The sequence below is a fragment of the Bactrocera oleae genome, chromosome 2 (genome assembly GCF_042242935.1).
Source record: "Bactrocera oleae isolate idBacOlea1 chromosome 2, idBacOlea1, whole genome shotgun sequence".
Lineage (NCBI taxonomy): Eukaryota > Metazoa > Arthropoda > Insecta > Diptera > Tephritidae > Bactrocera > Bactrocera oleae.
In genome coordinates this window covers 32,274,579-32,295,441 of record NC_091536.1, presented here as the reverse complement: position 1 = coordinate 32,295,441, position 20,863 = coordinate 32,274,579, and the positions used below count along the sequence as shown (strand labels likewise).

The following is a 20,863-nucleotide window of genomic DNA, read 5'->3' as shown; positions in this document are numbered from 1 at the left end:
ATACAGAACTTTCTACAATATCATGGCCTAATTATAATGGTGACATTGAATTGAGTGTCTCTCATTTTAATAACATTATTACGAAATTATTTGAAAAGTATGTTCCAATAGTAATTGTTAATAAAAGTAAAAGTATAAGTCCGTGGTTTTTGGAAGAGTTATATAAATTGAAAAACAGAAAAAACTCGAGCCTTTAAACATTTAAAAAAAAACCGGTTCACTTGTCGACTATTCTATATATTCTCTATTGTGTCGACAATATTTTGACCTAAACAAAAAATGTAATAATAATTACTTAAGTAAAGTAAAAAAGTGTAAGTAATCCAAAATCATTTTATGATTTCGTCAACTCCAAACGCAGGATTTCCAAATTTCCGTCCGCAATGAAATACAAATCTATCATTTCAAGTGACAATGATATTATAACCAATATGTTTGCAGAATTTTTCAAGTCAAACTACTGTAATAATTCTTCCAAAATTTTTTCTTATCAGCACGTGCTGTGTTCGAGTACTTTAATTAACGCTATAATTATTTCTGAAGCAGATGTCCTACTTAAGTTAAATAAGTTAAAACCATCTTTTAGTTACGGCCCAGACATGATACCCTCATGCTTCCTAAAAAGAGTGCCAAATATATTTATTTGCCTTTAACAAGGATATTTAATTCCTCTCTTAAACACGGTATATTTCCTTCAATATGGAAACAGTCATTTATAATTCCTTTGCATAAAAGTGGATTTAGATCCAACATTGAAAACTATAGAGGTATCGCATAACTATCAGTTATACCTAAACTTTTTGAAGCTATCATCACTGACCATATAACCTTTTCGATTTCTCCGTTAATTTCCTAATCTCAGCATGGATTTCGTAAGGGGAAATCGACTCTAACAAACTTGCTTGAATTTGTAAACCATGTATCATTGGGTGTTAGGGAACATAAGCATGCGGATATTATATACACAGACTTTAGCAAAGCTTTCGATAAAGTAAACCTCTCCATTCTCAGGCATAAACTTGATCTGCTGGGCTTTCAGCCAAGATTTCTTCAATAGGTAGCTTCCTATCTTTATAATAGAACACAACGAGTGATATTTGAGGATACACCTTCATCATACAATTACTGTTTCTTCAGGTGTTCCGCAAGGTAGTCATATTGGCCCGATTCTGTTCTAGTTGTTTATTAACGATATCTCCTTAGTAATTGAATTCTCAAAAATTTTATTATACGCTGACGACGTAAAGCTTTTTAAATCATACACTTCAACTGACGAAAGGTGTCTGTTGCAAACAGACTTAAACAATTTGGTTGCATGGTGTGATAGAAATGATTTGCCATTGAATCTGAATAAATGTAAGACGATGTGCTTTTCCCGAAGATCTGTGCACCCATCCTCTTATGTAATAAAGCAGCATATTCTGGAGCAAGTTTTTAACTATGTTGATTTGGGAGTTAATATGGACCCTAAGCTTAATTATTGTCTTCATATTGACACCATGGTATTGAAAGCAAATGCTGTTCTCAGTTTTGTTAAACGTTGGTCTAAAGAATTTAGAGATCCGTATATTACTTTATACAATTTTGGTTAGACCTATATTGGAATATGGCTCTGTTGTATGGAACCCTAACTACCAAATCCAATCTGACAAGTAAGAGTCTGTTCGAAAACAATTTTTACTTTTCGCCTTAGCGCGATTCCGATGGGATTCTAGGGTAAGTCTACCTCCATACACTAGTCGTTTAAAACTTATTAATCATTCCAGCACATTTGACTTATCTGACTCACTTTTCAAAATTAAAAAAACTTTATTGTTTTCTCTTAATGAATGAAAATGTAACAATTTATTATATTGTAACTATAAATCTTAGCTGTTGAAATTTTTATTTCTGTGGCTGAGCAGTTTATGAGCAGGATAGATTTGCCAAATGAATGGATAACAAACGAATTGAACGAGATCTTCAAAAGTATTTTACTCAACATCCATCAACTCTTAATATACTGTCATCCTGATTGTTTAAATGCGATAAGATACCCCTTCATATACACACCACTCTACTGGGGTAAAACTGCCACACCCTAATGAAACACACCATACTGCACTCAATATCGAGAACGCTACACATGATTACACCACCACACTCAATCCCTGAGTACAACATGCACGAACACAACTAACTACTACGAACCTGCGCGCTACCTTTTTCGACGTATTTTTAATTCGTTATATAAACCTTTTCCATATAACACCGATCCTGGCGATTAACTTATTTTTCGTATTTGGTGCTTCTTTTTACATCGGCCACCGAACTTTTTTTTGAAATTTATTTGTGCATTCATTCATTGTGTCTACAACATTAAATAGACTGATGGACATAAAAATACATCAAACACTCTATTTAGCGCACCGTCCTTCACATATACATTCGAGTTTTAAAACGAGCGTTTGCGACAAATTTCGTAGTGAACAGCGAAAAATTGTTGTTGATTGGTATTCAATTGATTGAATGTCATATTGAAATTAGAGGCTTTACGGTGTTTGGTGAAGTGACAGACTACAACCATCCAAAGTACATGCCTCGTTTAGAAATGTCGAAATTACTACTCATTTTTATAAATATGTACCAAGGCAGAGTTGAAACACAAGCCGTAGGTGCACTTTTGTAAGTGGCAAACTTAAGTTCTGGGGAAGACTACTGTGCATATGCTACTAACGATGAGATAGAGGGACTCACTTCAATTGTGGATTGCTAAATATTACACTTCGGGTGAAAATCGCATATTAGCTTCAGATTTGTGGGAATCGGCTAAATTTGTACCACCGGAATTAGATGATGTACTTTTGCTTGTCACACATAAGGAGCTTTGTATACAAAAAGCTGCTTCTGCTTCTCTTGTGCAACTACTTTCCATTAATCATCAACAGGTAAAATATACAGCAAAATCTTTATTTGATATATACAGAGAAAAATTGACCATGATTCCTCCTAACTTGGATCAATTCGATCGAGAAATTTTTCCTGCTATAAATAAATAGGTGCCTCGAAGAGGAATTGCCATATCAAGATCACAGGTTTCCAAATTTTTTGATGTTGACGACATTAACGAAATTATGCAATTTATGGTAGCGCAAGGATTTAGAGATCGTAATGAAACTGTCCATAAAGAAATGCTTGCATCTGCTCTTTGTATAGTGGATTGTCATGGAAAAGAAACTATAGTCAACTTGTTACCAGTTTTCGAAGACGTTTTAGACAATGCATCGAAATCACAAACCTTCGATAACGTTAGACAAGCTGTGGTCATTTTATTGGGATCATTAGCTCGACACTTAGAAGCTGATGATATTCGAATTGAACCTATAGTGCGAAGACTAATTTCAGCTCTGCCAACACCTTCTCAGCAAGTACAAGAAGCTGTGGCTAATTGCTTACCACATTTAGTTTCATCGGTGAAAGATAAAGCTCCTGAAATTATAAAGAAATTATTGCAACAACTTATGAAATCTGATAAGTATGGAGAGCGGAGGGGTGCAGCTTATGGAATTGCGGGCATTGTGAAAGGCTTGGGATTTTCGTCATTGAAACAATTCGATATAATGTCAACATTAACGAAATTTATACAAGAGAAAAAATCATAAATCACGGGAAGGTGCACTTTTTGCTTTTGAAGTATTATGTACAACCCTTGGACGTTTATTTGAGCCTTACATTTTTCATGTACTACCTCATCTATTGCAATACTTTGGAGACTCTTCTCAATACGTTAGGAAAGCAGCTGATGATACGGCAAAAGTAGTTATAGGTAAACTTTCGGTACATGGAGATAAACTTGTTCTTCCAACGTTACTTAATGCTTTAGATGAACATTCCTGGCGAACGAAGACAGCTTCGGTTGAACTTCTCGGAGCTATGGCATTTTGTGCACCCAAACAATTGTCATCATGTTTATCTAACATAGTTCCAAAACTAGTCGAAGTACTTGGTGACTCGCATACTAAAGAGCAGGAAGCTGGTGCTGACGCACTCAAAGTAATAGGATCCGTAATAAAAAGATCCCGAAATTCAAGCTATCGTTCCTATATTATTGACAGCTTTAGAAGATCCATCAAAAAATACTTCAAATTGTTTGCACAGTTTACTTCAAACAAAATTTGTACATTTTATAGATGCACCATCTTTGGCCCTAATAATGCCTGTGGTTGAGACAGCATTCATGGATAGATCTACCGAGACTCGAAAAATGGCAGCTCAAATCATAGGTAATATGTACTCTCTTACCCATCAAAAGGATTATGTGACATATATGCCTAATATAATTCCTTATCTAAAGATGTTTCTTCTTGATCCCTTGAGCATTAGGAGCTATGGTTCGTGGAATAGGTGAATCTTCATTTGAAGATCTAATAATACCATGGTTGGTGCAAACCTTGACATCAGAATCTAGTAGTGTCCACCGCAGTGGAGCTGCCCAAGGTCTTGCCGAAGTGGTTGGCGGTTTAGGAGTGCAAAAGTTGCATCAATTAATGCCAGATATTATCACAACTGCGGAAAGATCAGATATTGCCCCACATGAGAAAGATGGATAAACAATGATGTTTATATATATGAGAGGGCCTTTCCCTAAGGATTTTTACTCCTTATATTGGCCAAATAATTAATCCTATATTAAAAGCATTGGCTGATGAGAATGAGTATGTTCGGGACACGGCATTAAAAGTTGGGCAACGCATAGTGAATTTGTACGCCGAATCAGCAGTGATGTTTCTTCTTCCTGAACTAGAAAAGGGTTTATTTGATGATAACTGGAGAATACGGTTTAGTTCTGTTCAATTATTAGGAGATTTGCTATACAGAATATTGGGCGTATCTGGAAAAATGACTACAGAAGCGGCAATCACATACTGCCATAATAAGATTTTTAGGCGAAGAAAATCGAAATAGAGCCCTTTCAGTCCTTTATATGGGCCAGAGTGATGTATCACTGATGGTACGACAAGGGTCATTTTATGTTTAGAAAGTCGTAGTAACAAACACACCACGCACACTAAGGGAAATCTCACCTACATTATTTAGTTTACTATTAGGCTGTTTGGCAAGCATCAGCTATGATAAACGTCAAGTTGCTGCGCGAACGTTAGGAGATTTGGTGAGAAAATTGGGAGAGAGAGTACTTCCCGAAATAATACCAATATTAGAGAAGGGACTTAATTCGGAACATCCAGATCAACGTCAAGGAGTTTGCATTGGCCTATCGGAAATAATGACCTCAACTTCTAAAGAAATGGTATTGTCGTTCGTTAACAGTCTAGTTCCAACAGTAAGAAGATCTTTATCGGATTCCTTTTGCGGTGAGAGGAGCCGCGGTAAATACTTTTGAATCTTTACATTCAACTGTTAGCTCACGTGCTTTAGACGACATTTTACCTTCAATGCTTGAGAAGTGACGACCCTGATCCAACTGTTGCAGTATATACAATAGATGGCCTTCGCCAAGTGATGACAATTAAATCTCGAGTGGTATTGCCATATATTGTTCCCCAATTAACATCAACTCCAGTAAATACAAAAGCCCTTTCCATATTAGTTTCGGTGGCAGGGGATGCATTAACAATGTACCTTCCAAAAATTCTAGATGCTTTGGTACATGCACTTTCCGATGCACAAGGAACTGCCTATGAGTACCAAGAATTAGATTATTGTCAAGCAGTAATACTGTCAATCACAGACGAAATTGGTGTTCGAACAATTGTCGACACTCTAATGATGTCAGCAAAATCTGATGCATAAATATAAGAAAGTCGGCGTCAAGTTTACTTTGTGTATTGTGTACACACTCTCCAGGTGATTATTCCCAATATGTTCCACAATTATTACGCAGTTTATTACGCCTAATGGCTGATTCCAATCGCGACATTTTACAAAATTCATGGGATGCGTTAAACTCAGTTGTGAAAACTTTAGATTCAACCCAACAAATTTCTCTAGTGTGTGACGTTAGACAAGCCGTTCGGTTTGCTTCGAGCGAAATTAAAGGTTCCGAGCTGCCGGGCTTTTGCCTTCCGACAGGAATTACGCCTCTACTTCCCGTCTTTCGGGAAGCAATTTTGAATGGAATGCCAGATGTTAAAGAAAATGCAGCCGAAGGGTTAGGTGAAATTATTTCTCTAACCAGTGCTCAGTCTTTACAGCCATCTGTTGTTCAAATAACTGGACCGTTAATTCGAATTCTAGGAGATCGTTTAAATGCAGGTGTCAAGGCAGCTGTACTGGAAACATTAGCTATTATATTGAAAAAAGTTGGAGTCATGTTGAAACAATTTTTACCGCAGTTACAAACAACATTTCTGAAGGCTTTACAAGACTCGAACAGAAGTGTTCGCATGAAAGCTGGGCAAGCAATATCTGAATTGGTTATCATACATTCACGGCCTGATTCAATATTTAATGAAATTCACAATGGGATAAAATCTATTGACGACCCGTCCATGCGAGAAACTATGTTAGCGGCAATACGTTTAAGTATTAATTTAGCTGGAGAAAAAATGTCTGAATGTTTAAAGCTACAATTAAGCGCTACTCTACTAAATATGATAGGACATTCAGAAGAAATTACTCAATCTGCTTCTGCAGGTTGTTTAGGAGCACTTTTGAAATATTCATCGATTCAACAAATTGATGATTTATTAGAGCTTCATATCTTCGTTGCTGGAAATGGTGACATATTATTAAAACACGGACGAACCGCAGCCCTGTTTGTGGCATTGAAAGAGAGTCCTGCAATTATTACTTCGAAATATGAATCCAAGCTGATAGAGTTTATCACTTCTAGTATTTCATCAGACAAAATAAATATTGCAAGCAGTGGTGTTCGCGCAATGACGTTTTTATTGCACTATTATATGTCGAATGATATTATGTGCTTTCCAATAATAGTTTCATGCTTTACAAGGGCTATGAATCACAAAAGCAACGAAATAAAACAGATTGTTGCTAAAAGCTGTAATTACTTGGCAAAAACGTTAGCTATTGATAAGATGAGCCCAGATGTTATTAAACAGCTCGTACCAATGCTAGTTAACGGTACCAAAGAAAAAAATGGTTATGTAAAGTCTAATTCTGAGATAGCTTTAGTTTCAATTTTGCATCTCCGTGATAACGATACTACTTTTAGCTATGTTTGTCAACTTTTAGAAGTTGGCGCGAGGGATTCCTTAAATGAAGTTGTAAACAAAGTTTTGCGTAAAGTTGCTGTCCAAGCTATTGGTAAAGACGAAGAATTTGATGACACAATATTGAATTGAAGTAAAATTATAGATGTAAGAATACACCCTATTAAAATTGTCCGAAATGATTTTGTCTTATGTACAGTAAATGAATAAATTATTTATTTCGAAATAAAAAAATAAAAATATTTTTTTTGTTAAGTTATTGTATTGAATAGATTTAATAAAAGATAAACATTCTCAATAAAAAGTTAAAAAGTGCCATGTCTATGTTAAAGGCGGCATTCGCAGGAAATCCTAAAGCAGTTTCATTACATTTTGATAAGTTATTAATGCAATTATTAAAGTTACTTACATGTCCAATCGCAGCTGAATCGTTGGCAAAACTTTCTTTCAAATTTCGAGAAGCATGCTTTGAAGATAGCTTTGACTTGGGTAGAGATATTGCTGTAATGACCGTACGATTAGAAAACCCACGGATAGATTTGCCAAATGAATGGATAACAAACGATATGAACGAGATCATTGAAAGTATTTTACTCAACATCCATCAACTCTTAATATACTGTCATCCTGATTGTTTAAATGAGATAAGCCACCCCTTCATATACACACCACTCTACTGTGGTAAAACTGCCACACCCTAATGAAACACACCATACTGCACTCAATATCGAGAACGCTACACATGATTACACCACCACACTCAATCCCTGAGTACAACATGCACGAACACAACTAACTACTACGAACCTGCGCGCTACCTTTTTCGACGTATTTTTAATTCGTTATATAAACCTTTTCCACATAACACCGATCCTGGCGATTAACTTATTTTTCGTATTTGGTGCTTCTTTTTACATCGGCCACCGAACTTATTTTTAAAATTTATTTGTGCATTCATTCATTGTGTCTACAACATTAAATAGACTGATGGACATAAAAATACATCAAACACTCTATTTAGCGCACCGTCCTTCACATATACATTCGAGTTTTTAAAACGAGCGTTTGCGACAAATTTCGTAGTGAACAGCGAAGAATTGTTGTTGATTGGTATTCAATTGATTGAAAGTCATGCTCAACTTAGAGGCTTTATGGTGTTTGATGAAGTAACAGACTACAACCTACCCTAAGTACATGCCTCGTTTAGAAATGTCGAAATTACTACTCAATTTAATAAATATGTACCAAGGCAGAGTTCAAACACAAGCCGTAGGTGCACTTTTGGAAGTGGCAAACTTAAGTTCTGGAGAAGAACACTGTGTATATGCTACTAACGATGAGATAGAGGGACTCACTTCGATTGTGGATTGCTAAATATTACATTTCGGGTGAAAATCGCATATTAGCTTCAGATTTGTGGGAATCACACATAAGGAGATTTGTTAAAAAAAGCTGCTTCTGCTTCTCTTGTGCAACTACTTTCCATTAATCATCAACAGGTAAAATATACAGCAAAATCTTTATTCGATATATACAGAGAAAAATTGACCATGATTCCTCCTAACTTGGATTAATTCGATCGAGAAATTTTTCCTGCTATAAATAAATAGGTGCCTCGGAGAGGAATTGCCATATCAAGATCACAGGTTTCCAAATTTTTTGATGTTGACGACGTTAACGAAATTATGCAATTTATGGTAGCGCAAGAATTTAGAGATCGTAATGGAACTGTCCATAAAGAAATGCTTGTATCTCCTCTTTGTATAGTGGATTGTCATGGACAAGAAACTATAGTCAACTTGTTACCAGTTTTCGAAGACTTTTTAGACAAAGCACCGAAATCACAAACCTTCGATAATGTTAGACAAGCTGTGGTCATTTTAATGGGATCATTAGCTCGACACTTGGAAGCTGATTATATTAGAATTGAACCGATAGTGCGAAGACTAATTTCAGCTCTGTCAACACCTTCTCAGCAAGTACAAGAAGCTGTGGCTAATTGCTTACCACATTTAGTTTCATCGGGGAAAGATAAAGCTCCTGAAATTATTGCAACAACTAATAAAATCTGATAAGTATGGAGAGCGAAGGGGTGCAGCTTATGGAATTGTGGACAAAGTGAAAGGCTTGGGAATTTTGTCATTGAAACAATTCGATATAATGTCAAAATAAACGACATTTATACAAGAGGAAAAAAATTATAAATCACGGGAACGTGCACTTTTTGCTTTTGAAGTATTATGTACAACCCTTCGACATTTATTTGAGCCTTACATTTTTCAATTACTACCTCATCTATGGCAATGCTTTGGAGACTCTTCTCAATACGTTAGGAAAGCAGCTGATGATACGGCAAAAGTAGTTATAGGTAAATTTTCGGCACATGGAGTTAAACTTGTTCTTCCATCGTTACTTAATGCTTTAGATGAAGATTCCTGGCGAACGAAGACAGCTTCGGTTGAACTTCTGGGAGCTATGGCATTTTGCGCACCCAAACAATTGTCATCATGTTTACCTAACATAGTTCCAAAACTAATCGAAGTACTTGGTGACTCGCATACCAAAATACAGGAAGCTGGTGCTGACGCACTCAAAGTAATAGGATCCGTAATAAAAATATTCCAAAATTCAAGCTATCGTTCCTATATTATTGACAGCTTTAGAAGATCCATCAAAAAATACTTCAAATTGTCGCACAGTTTACTTCAAACAAAATGTGTACATTTTATAGATGCACCATTTTTGGCCCTAATAATGCCTGTGGTTGAAAGAGCATTCATGGATAGATCTACCGAGACTCGAAAAATGGCAGCTCGAATCATAGGTTATATGTACTCTCTTACTGATCAAAAGGATTTAGTGCCATATTTGCCTAATATAATTCCTGGTCTAAAGATGTCTCTTCTTGATCCCGTGCCGGAGGTTAGAGCCATCTCTGCGAGAGCATTAAGAGCTATGGTTCGTGGAATAGGTGAATCTTCATTTGAAGATCTACTACCATGGTTGCTGCAAACCTTGACATCAGAATCTAGTAGTGCCGACCGCAGTGGAGCTGCTCAAGGTCTTGCCGAAGTTGTTGGCGGTTTAGGAGTGCAAAAGTTGCATCAATTAATGACAAATATTATCACAACTGCGGAGAGAATAGATATTGCCCCACATGTGAAAGATGGATATATAATGATGTTTATATATATGCCAGGACCTTTCCCTAAGGATTTTACTCCTTATATTGGACAAATAATTAATCCTATATTAAAAGCAGCAGGCCAGAGTGATGTATCACTGATGGTACGACAAGCGTCATTTTATGTTTAGAAAGTCGTAGTAACAAACACACCACGCACACTAAGGGAAATCTAACCTACATTATTTAGTTTACTATTAGGCTGTTTGGCAAGCATCAGCTATGATAAACGTCAAGTTGCTGCGCGAACGTTAGGAGATTTGGTGAGAAAATTGGGAGAGAGAGTACTTCCCGAAATAATACCAATATTAGAGAAGGGACTTAATTTGGAACATCCAGATCAACGTCAAGGAGTTTGCATTGGCCTATCGGAAATAATGACTTCAACTTCTCATGAAATGGTATTGTCGTTCGTTAACAGTCTAGTTCCAACTGTTACAAGAGCTTTATCGGATCCTTTACTTGCGGTGAGAGGAGCCGCGGCAAATACTTTTGAATCTTTACATTCAACTGTTGGCTCACGTGCTTTAGACGACATTTTACCTTCAATGCTTGAGGAGTGACGACCCTGATCCAACTGTTGCAGAATATACATTAGATGGCCTTCGCCAAGTGATGATAATTAAATCTCGAGTGGTATTGCCATATCTTGTTCCCCAATTAACATCAACTCCAGTAAATACAAAAGGCTTTTCCATATTAGTTTCGGTGGCAGGGGATGCATTAACAATGTACCTTCCAAAAATTCTAGATGCTTTGGTACATGCACTTTCCGATGCACAAGGAACTGCCTATGAGTACCAAGAATTAGATTATTGTCAAGCAGTAATACTGTCAATCACAGACGAAATTGGTGTTCGAACAATTGTCGACACTCTAATGATGTCAGCAAAATCTGATGCATAAATATAAGAAAGTCGGCGTCAAGTGTACTTTGTGTATTCTGTACACACTCTCCAGGTGATTATTCACAATATGTTCCACAATTGTTACGCAGTTTATTACGCCTAATGGCTGATTCCAATCGCGACATTTTACAAAATTCATGACATGCGTTAAACTCAGTTGTGAAAACTTTTGATCCAACTCAACAAATTGCTCTAGTGTGTGACGTTAGACAAACCGTACGGTTTGCTTCGAGCGAAATTAAATGTTCCGAGCTGCCGGGCTTTTGCCTTCCGAAAGGAATTACGCCTCTACTTCCCGTCTTTCGGGAAGCAATTTTGAATGGAATGCCAGATGTTAAAGAAAATGCAGCCGAAGGATTAAGTGAAATTATTTCTCCAACAAGTTGTAAAAAATCTAATAATGTTTTAAGAAAATCACTCCGATTCATGAACAGTTTCTGCGGTAGTTTATTTAACACTGAATAATAAAGAAGAAAAGTACAATCTTTATAATGGAACAATACTTCAAAATCATTAAGTATGTATAATAACGTCTTTACATAGAGAGAGTGAGAGTAAGAATAATTATAGCATAATTAATGTTGGCCATGGTAGGTTTGAATACATGCTACATTTTTTACATCCTCGGCCCGGCCATGCCAGATGATACTTCCAATGGATACAGTAATTGAATAGGTCTCTTTAGAATTACGTTATTTCCTAATCGGACATTACAAGCTCGGACGTGACCATCTCTGCCATGGAATACGGAATCGACTACAGCTAATTTCCAAAGAAGTCTTGATTTCAAATCTTCGTGTACTAAAACAACATCTCCAACTTCGATGCTTCGAATTGGGCTGCTCTTATTGTGATGAATTGTACGCAATTGTTGCAAATACTCAGATTGCCATCTTTTGTAATATCGCCTAATTATTATTTGCCTTAAGTCCCAAGATTTTGCGATAGATGATTGATCTGTTTAAAAGTCTTTTGGAATAAAAATAGCTTTTTGATTAGTTAGAAAATGAGCCGGAGTTAATAGCTCTAGATCGTTATGATCACTGGTAATGTAAGTCAGTGGCCTAGCGTTTATGACTGCTTCAGCTTCTGACAAAAAAGTTCGTATTTCATCAAAAGTCAAAATACTTCTACTAACCGCTGCCTTTATGCAATCCTTGACGCTGCGGACTAATCGCTCCCAAAAGCCGCCCCACCATGCTGCTCTTTCGGGTATATATTTCCAGGTGATGCCTTTATGTGTAGTTATTTGTTGGATCTTACGATGCTTCAACAATTGCTCTAGCTTTTTCAGCTCTAAATCAGCTCGCTTGAATGTTTTTGCGTTATCAGATATGATAGTTTCTGGAGGACCAAATCTTGACATAAAACGTCGTAAAGCATTTATGCAACTTTCAACCGTCATATCTTTAAATAACTCCAAATGTACAGCACGAATTGCAGCACAAGTAAACAACATAATGTAACTTTTTCGTTCAGTTACTTCACCATCGCTTTTTATGTAAAGAGGACCTGCGAAGTCGATGCCTGTTGTTTCGAAGGGCCTTGTGGTTTTGATACGCTCTACTGGTAAGGTTGTCCATGGCTCTGATGCGCTTTTACCATGAAGTTGCTTGCAGATCACACACCGACTAAGTATATTTTTTATTAATTGTCGTCCTTTTACAATCCAAAAACGTTTTCGCAAGAATTCCAAAACAGCATTAACACCGCCGTGCATTGCCGCGTGATGCGCTTCATTTATTAACATTACGCTGAGATGACATTTCTTAGGTAAAATTATGGGGTTGCAGGAATAATCGCTGAAAGCTGAGTTTGATAATCGCCCTTGAAGTCGCATAACACCGTTGATTAAAATTGGGTTTAAACAAACTAATTTAGACTGTGCTGAGACCTTTCCATGTTTCACTAGATCTGCATATTCTGCTTCGTAGTGTGATTTTTGAAAATATTTGATCCAATAATATTCCGCTTGTTGTATTTCACTGTAGGATAACTCTTCAATATTGTTGACTGCAGTTAAATTGTCGCATTTTGCTAACAATTTATTTTTACAATTTTTAATAAAACGTAGTACATAAGCTGTGACGCGTAGCAACCTTTTGAATTTGCTGAATTGTTCAAAATTTAAAATGGGTTCTGTTTTTTGCATGGTCACTGATTCGCCTTCAATCGATGCAAGCAAACTCATTGAAGATTTCAAATTGTATTCGCTTGGCCAATGTTCGTTACTTCTTGCTAACCACATTGGACCCGCTTTCCACACGTTACTTTCTGACAATTGCTTAGCTGTTAGACCTCTCGTTAAAAAATCTGCTGGATTCGATTTACCATCACAATGCTGCCATTCATATATATTGCTAAGCTGATTTATTTCGTTGACTCTTGCCTTGATATATGGAATACGTTTACCATTACCATTTATCCAGTTCAGCGCTATGGTAGAGTCTGTCCAAAGCCAAAATGCGCTTACTGTGAAGTCTAGTGAACCTTCAAGAAATTTCTTTAATCGGGCAGCCATCAATGCCGCTGTAAGCTCCAATTTTGGCAGTGATAACTCGTCATTTCTTGTGGATTTATCGATAGGGCGTACTCGATTTTCGGAACAAATAAAATTTGTAAAACATTCACCGTTACCTGTTGTCTGCCGTGAATAAGCAACTGCTCCGTAGGCCAAGGGGCTTGCGTCTGCAAATATATGGATTTCTACACTACCTGCATTTGCTGATAGACACCGCTGTATTGAATATTCTTTTAAAATGGACAACTCCTCATGCCACGTTTGAAATTCGCTCAATAAATATCCACTTAAACTCAGATCCCAATTAATACGTTCTTTCCAAATCCTTTGTAATAAGATCTTGATTCTTACAGTAAACGGACCAAGCAAACCAAGAGGATCATAAATTCTTGCCATTGTTTGTAATACGTTTCGTTTTGTTGCTCGTGGCATTTTCTCTTCGATTAAATTTTTCAAGTTGACATTAATAGTGTCGCTTACTGTGCACCAATTTATGCCAAGTATTTTTTGCGATAATTGTCTCTCAATCCCATCAGAATGAAAGTGCTTTCTTACCTCTGAATCATTTGAATTCCATTTACGTAACTTAAAATTCGCCTTCGCCATAATTTCTACTGCACTTTTCATTGTAGTTATTGTCGATTCAACTGATGTTTCGCTGATGACCATATCGTCTACATAAAAGGACTTTTTTAGTTTCTTACAAATATTTCCGTATTGTGCTTCACAATTTGATAAGTGTTTTTGAATTGTCGCTGTCAAAAGGAAAGGACTGCTTGCTACTCCAAAGATTACTCTTGTCATCCTATATTCTACAATTGGTGACAGTTCATCTAGCTTGTTTGGTGTATCTTCAAACCAAAGAAATCTGTGGACATCTCGCTCGTTTTCTGATAAGGAAATCTGTAAGAAAGCTTTTTCAATATCTGAGGTAATAGCAACTTTATTGGAACGGAAACTTAACAACATTGATAACAAGTCTGCAACCATATTTTCACCAATGCTTAAAAGGTCATTTAAAGATGCTGTGCCTGGTTCGCTGGATGATGCATCGAAAACTATTCGCATTTTTGTTGTCGCTTTATCTTCTCTGTACACTGGTCTATGCGGCATGTAATAAACACGATTATTAATATTGCAAACTGGAATTTTCTCGGCAATACCACTCTCTAATAGATCGCGAATACTGGCATCATATTCAATTATTTTTTCGGCGTTATTCATTAATTTTAACGTTAGGCTACGTAACCGACTCATCGCAATTCGCTTATTATCATTTAGCTTAGTGTTATTATCACGCCACGGCAACGACACTTCATAACGATTGTTATTTAAAATTATTTTATTAATTGTTTCGTTAATAATTTCTCTTTCGCTATTTGCAGCATAACTTGTTATGCGAATTGACTCTAAGTCACAGAATTTTTCTATTTTGAAACCTTCTTCTGAAGCTTCTCGAATTTGAAAAACACAATGAGCACTATCGCTATTATTGTTAGCACCTTGTAATGTCCAACCAAAAAATGTGTTAATGGCAAAGAGATTCTTTGAAATAACTTTGCAACCTTGTTTATAAAATTGCCAGTAATAATCTTGACCAATCAATAAATTAATACCATAGATAATTGTTACATTGCAGCTGACAACATCGGCCAAATTATTAAATATCTTATTTAATATTTTATTTTTAATTTTAGGCTCAGGCAAAACATTGCCACAAATTTTTGGCACGACTGTCGCATTTATTGAGATCATTTTATCATCATATTGGTTTTTTATTATTATTTCAACCCGCTTAAATATGTCAGTTTTAATGTTTTCTTCTTTTTCACCAAAGGGAATTATTTTAATTTTTGCTGTTCCACAATATCGTAAGTTTAACTCGCTCACCAAATGTTCACTGACGTAAGTTCTCTGACTACCGTTGTCCATCACGATTCTGGACAAAACGCTTTTTTTATTGTTTGTGTTGCTGATTATTCCCCTCGCTGTCTGCAAATATATGACGTTTTGTTCTGCCTCTAATGTATTTAACGCTGCTGCTCCGCTGCTATCATCTTTTGAACTGTCCTGTGACTTCTGCTGCTTTGTTTCGCTGCTTCGACCAACGGTGACGTTATTAGTTTTAGCATTACTTGTTGCCCTTTCACACATCGAAGTAATATGCCTACCTCTGCAAGAGTCACATTTAATCCAGTTAGCTTTACAAAATTTAGAGTTGTGATTTTTTCTTGTACATCGAAAACATCTCGCTTCTCTCATCAAAACTCTTTTTTTCTCCTCAATAGGTAACTGTGCTTTGCAATCTTTGGTGGTGTGATTATTTCTTTTGCAAAAAATACAATTTTTGTTTGTGTTATTGTCGCTAATGAATAAACCAGTTGCTGTACCGTAATTCGTTTGCACATCTCTCTTCGAAATACGCCTCTCAGACATTTCTGCTTTTTCCAACGCTTCTACTTCTATTTTGATAAAATCAAGTAAATTCTTTAAACTTTTAACTCTGTTGTCTCCTTCTTCGTCACCTACTATTGTACTCGAATGAGCAGCTGTACTTGATGTTTTATGATACACTGTACGAAGCTGTGCTGGTATTGCACCTAATAAAATTGATTTTACCATAAGGTCATATTGTGAAGGTGAAACTTTTAAAGCCGTTAGCGATCGAATTGTTGAACTAACTTCATTGTAAAGACGACGAAGACCATTGACATCGCTATTGGAATGTACTTTATTTAAGCACATAAGCTTTTGTACAAACCGTTCTATATTTTTTTCTTGATTTCCATATTCCTCTAAAAGTAGGTTAATGGCTTCATCGTAACACGCTTCTGTAGGTGTAAACCCCGCTATTGATGCTGCCGCCTTACCCTCCAAAGATTCAGAAAGAAAGTTAAATTTTGCAGCCTTTGATACTTTACGATTATCATGAACTGCGCTCTTAAATTGTTCCCAAAAGGGAAGCCAGTTTTCAAATTTTCCATCGAACTTTTTGAGCTCAAAGGATTTTAATTTAACGCCACTAAATTCGCTTACGTTACTGGTACCAACGTTGATGAGTCTGGTTGAGTTATTTGCTTCATCGTTAGAGGCCCTAGGTGTAAACTTCGTTCTAAGAAAATGTTCTAATTTTGCAATAGTGCAAATTGCCTTATCATCATACTCAATTATTGCATCACTTTCTTTCTGATAATCTTCCGGTTTAATTGATGCACTAATAGCCTGGTCAGCCTTTTGTAAATTCATGTGAGCATTCTTTATCCGCTGAACATAGAGGTTAATATCAGCTTCCAACTTTTCAGGGTTTTCGACATCTGCAACTTGTGCATCTTCATAGGTTTTCAAGAAGTCTGTAGCAGCATTGCACAACTTCGTCAGCTGGGTTCGCCATGTGGCTCTAAATACATTATCCATTTTCGCTATGGTTAACAACCGCCCGCTATTTAATTCCTTAATCGCTAACGCAAGTAATTTTTTATATTTTATATAATATTATTAAGGAACAACTGTTCCCGGGATTCGGCACCATGTAAAAAATCTAATAATGTTTTAAGAAAATCACCCCGATTCATGAACAGTTTCTGCGGTAGTTTATTTAACACTGAATAATAAAGAAGAAAAGTACAATCTTTATAATGGAACAATACTTCAAAATCATTAAGTATGTATAATAACGTCTTTACATAGAGAGAGTGAGAGTAAGAATAATTATAGCATAATTAATGTTGGTCATGGTAGGTTTGAATTCATGCTACATTTTTTACACAAGTGCTCAGTTTTTACAGCCATCTGTTGTTCAAATAACTGGACCGTTAATTCGAATTCTAGGAGATCGCTTTAATGCAGGTGTCAAGGCAGCTGTACTGGAAACGTTAGCTATTTTATTGAAAAAGTTTTAGTCATGTTGAAACAATTTTTACCGCAGTTACAAACAACATTTCTGAAGGCTTTACACGACTCGAACAGAAGTGTTCGCATGAAAGCTGGGCAAGCAATATCTGAATTGGTTATCATAAATTTACGGCCTAATTCAATATTTATTGAAATTCGCAATGGGATAAAATCTAATGACGACCCGTCCATGCGAGAAACTATGTTAGCGGCAATACGTTAAATATTAATTTAGCTGGAGGAAAAGTGTCTGAGTGAAATTAGCACACCCTAATGAAATACACCAGACCTGTGAGCACTTAAGGAATTTCACCCCCACGACGACACCACCACACTCAACCTCTGAGAACAACATGCACAACACACCTCAGCATCGCGCCTGCACATCGCTCAGCAAACATAAAGGATGGTCTTTGCAACAGAACACACATTCGATTATAGGTATACGTCGTCAACACGGTTCCTGCTTTCTGCCTTTATACGTTTTTGTGACAACTACAATCCTGCGCGCTACATCTAATTTGTTTGCGTTTGCTAGCGCATTATAATTATTGTATAATGAATTTAAACCAAAGCGGTAATAAATAAAAATTTATTAAGCTTATGTATACTAATTACAAGGGCGTTTTTGTTTACAATAATTTGTGAGAGTGTAAAAATTACTCATGGTCCTTCGAGCCATTCCGGATGGCACTATTGGTTTTGTCCAGCAAAAAAAACATTTAAATAGTAATAACTAAAAATTGAAAAGACATTTTATACTCTCGTAAAGTCAAATGATATACTCATTTTAGATTTCTCTGTGGATTGACGGATATTTTCGGTAAACAGTCAACTATAGGCACTTGGGTCCACATATTCAGAATCTAGGGGCTTTAACAGTTTTGGTTCAATTTAGATAATTTTTGGTCACAAGGTGGCATACTTTAAACGCAACCGATTTCACCCATTTTCACACTGTAGATAGAGGTGCTAAAAAAATTTGCTTCCAGTGAATTTTGTTATTATAGCTTTAGCAGAGTAGGAGATATGCACATTAAACCTATTAAGGGCGGGACCAAGTCCACTTTAAAAAAAAAAAAATGTTTAACTACAGATGCCCCTCTTTAATGTGATCCTGTGTACCAAATAACAGTCTTATATCTTATTGCGGAGCTTAGTTATGGCAATTTATTTGTTTTTGATTATTGGCGTTTTGTGGGCGCGGCAGTGGTCTGATTACGCCCAACATGTGTACAAAGTTTCATAAAGATATCTCAATTTGTACGCAAGTTACAGCTTGCACGGACGGACGCACGGACAGACAGACAGTCACCCGGATTTCAACTCGTCTCTTCACCCTGATCATTTATATATATATAACTCTATATCTAACTCGATTAGTTTTACAAGTAGGTGATACAAACAACCGTTAGGTGAACAAAACTATTATACTCTGTAGCAACAAGTTACGAGAGTATAAAAACAGTGCAATGCCGTGCAGTGGCAAACAAAATAATATACACATATGTACATGTGTACGTATGTATATGACAAAACTCAAAGTGCACACAATATACAATAGATAAATCCTAATTATACGATTAGTTCACGTACATATATACATACATACATGTAGGTATACATAAAAACCTAAATACAAACTGTAAATAAAAACAAAGAAACGGTCGCGAAACTAAACGCAAAATAATTAAAATATAAGCGGGCGCGATCATACAAATTAAAGATATATACAAATAAACAAAAAACAAACACGCAGAAGACGGAGCCAGCCAACAGGAACCTTTCAGAAGAGGAGGAAAATAATTGGCGGAAAAAACACAGGCTCAAATAAACCCCAAAATCCCTTGAAGGAATCAAAGTGAGCGTGTTCATTTCACCTTTTAATTATTATATCTATATATGTATGTTTAAAGTTACGGTTTTTTTTTAAATTTAAAACGTGTAATGAAAATCAGTTTCCACACTGTAATAATTTATTATACGGTATAAATGTCATACCGCTTTATTAAGTATATATTTTATGGTATATCCTAATATACATACAAGTTAACGGCAGCCTCCACTCAGTAGCTTTACGCTAATTATAAACAAAACTGTATCTTTGCACTTAGCAATAATACAGCTTAAAACAATTCGCACTTAATGACGAAAATTTCAATTTGGCTTGGGAAGCTCTAAATCCAGATATGAAAATGAAAGAATATTGGTCGATAAACAAGTAACGACACTAATACGCTTGCCAAAAACTCAAAAAGAAACAAGTGGAGAATTTAGAAGAATACAATCCACTCCTTCAAACTGAAAATGACCTCAATAGAAGCTTCAACAGACCCCAAGCTAGAAGCAACAGCAATATAAACAGAAGCTTTTACAAAACGCAATCGTTCACATCCGAACAGAATAAACATACGTCATGCGAACTATGTACAAGAGGGCATAAACTACAATCTTGCGAGAAGTTCAAATACAAAAAAGTTAACGAACGAAATAATTTTGTTAGATCAAAAAGACTTTGTACAAATTGCTTGTCACATGCGCATACTTATAAAAATTGTAAGAGCAAATATAATTGTTTCTGTTGTCATAAAAGACACAACTCAATGCTTCATTACAGCACATTTCCCAGCTCACCCCAAAGCAGCGCTTATAAAAAAATAACCAAGGGTTTAACTGCAAAAGCAAATCCCGAATATTGCCAAAAGACACCATATTGCTTAAAGGCACAAAACACTCCAACGCTACACAGCGAAATACAAAATAGGGTATTACTACCCACAGAAGTCATCTCCATCGAACATCGAGGAGAACTCTGTAAACTAGACCAAGAATCACAAAAATCCTTCATAGCGTGTAGGGCACAAAAAAGGCTAAAACTGCCATCAAAACAATCGAATTTTGAAATTATGGGAATAGGCGGAAGAGTAGTCCAAAACTCACAGAATCTGCCCCATTACCCTAATATCCCCCAAAGCGGATAAACGAATTGTAGAAGGAGCTATAGTCCTACCGCACCTTACTAACATTCTGGGTTCTAAAAATGACATATTTGCTTCAAATTTGTACCAATCGGCTAAATTTGTACAACCTGAATTAGATGATGTACTTTTACTTGTCACACATAAGCTAATTTCCTGCTATAGATCAATGCGGGCCTCGAAGAGGAATTGCCATATCAATATCCCAA

At 36.2% G+C, this 20,863-nt stretch overlaps 2 pseudogenes; both read left to right on the top strand.

Annotated features, from left to right (window-relative positions):
• Positions 1-3,170: 3,170 nt before the first annotated feature.
• LOC138855775 (stalled ribosome sensor GCN1-like) lies at positions 3,171-7,364 on the top strand (annotated as a pseudogene).
• A 1,504-nt stretch (positions 7,365-8,868) lies between these two features.
• Positions 8,869-17,899, top strand: LOC118681261 (stalled ribosome sensor GCN1-like; annotated as a pseudogene).
• Positions 17,900-20,863: the final 2,964 nt, after the last annotated feature.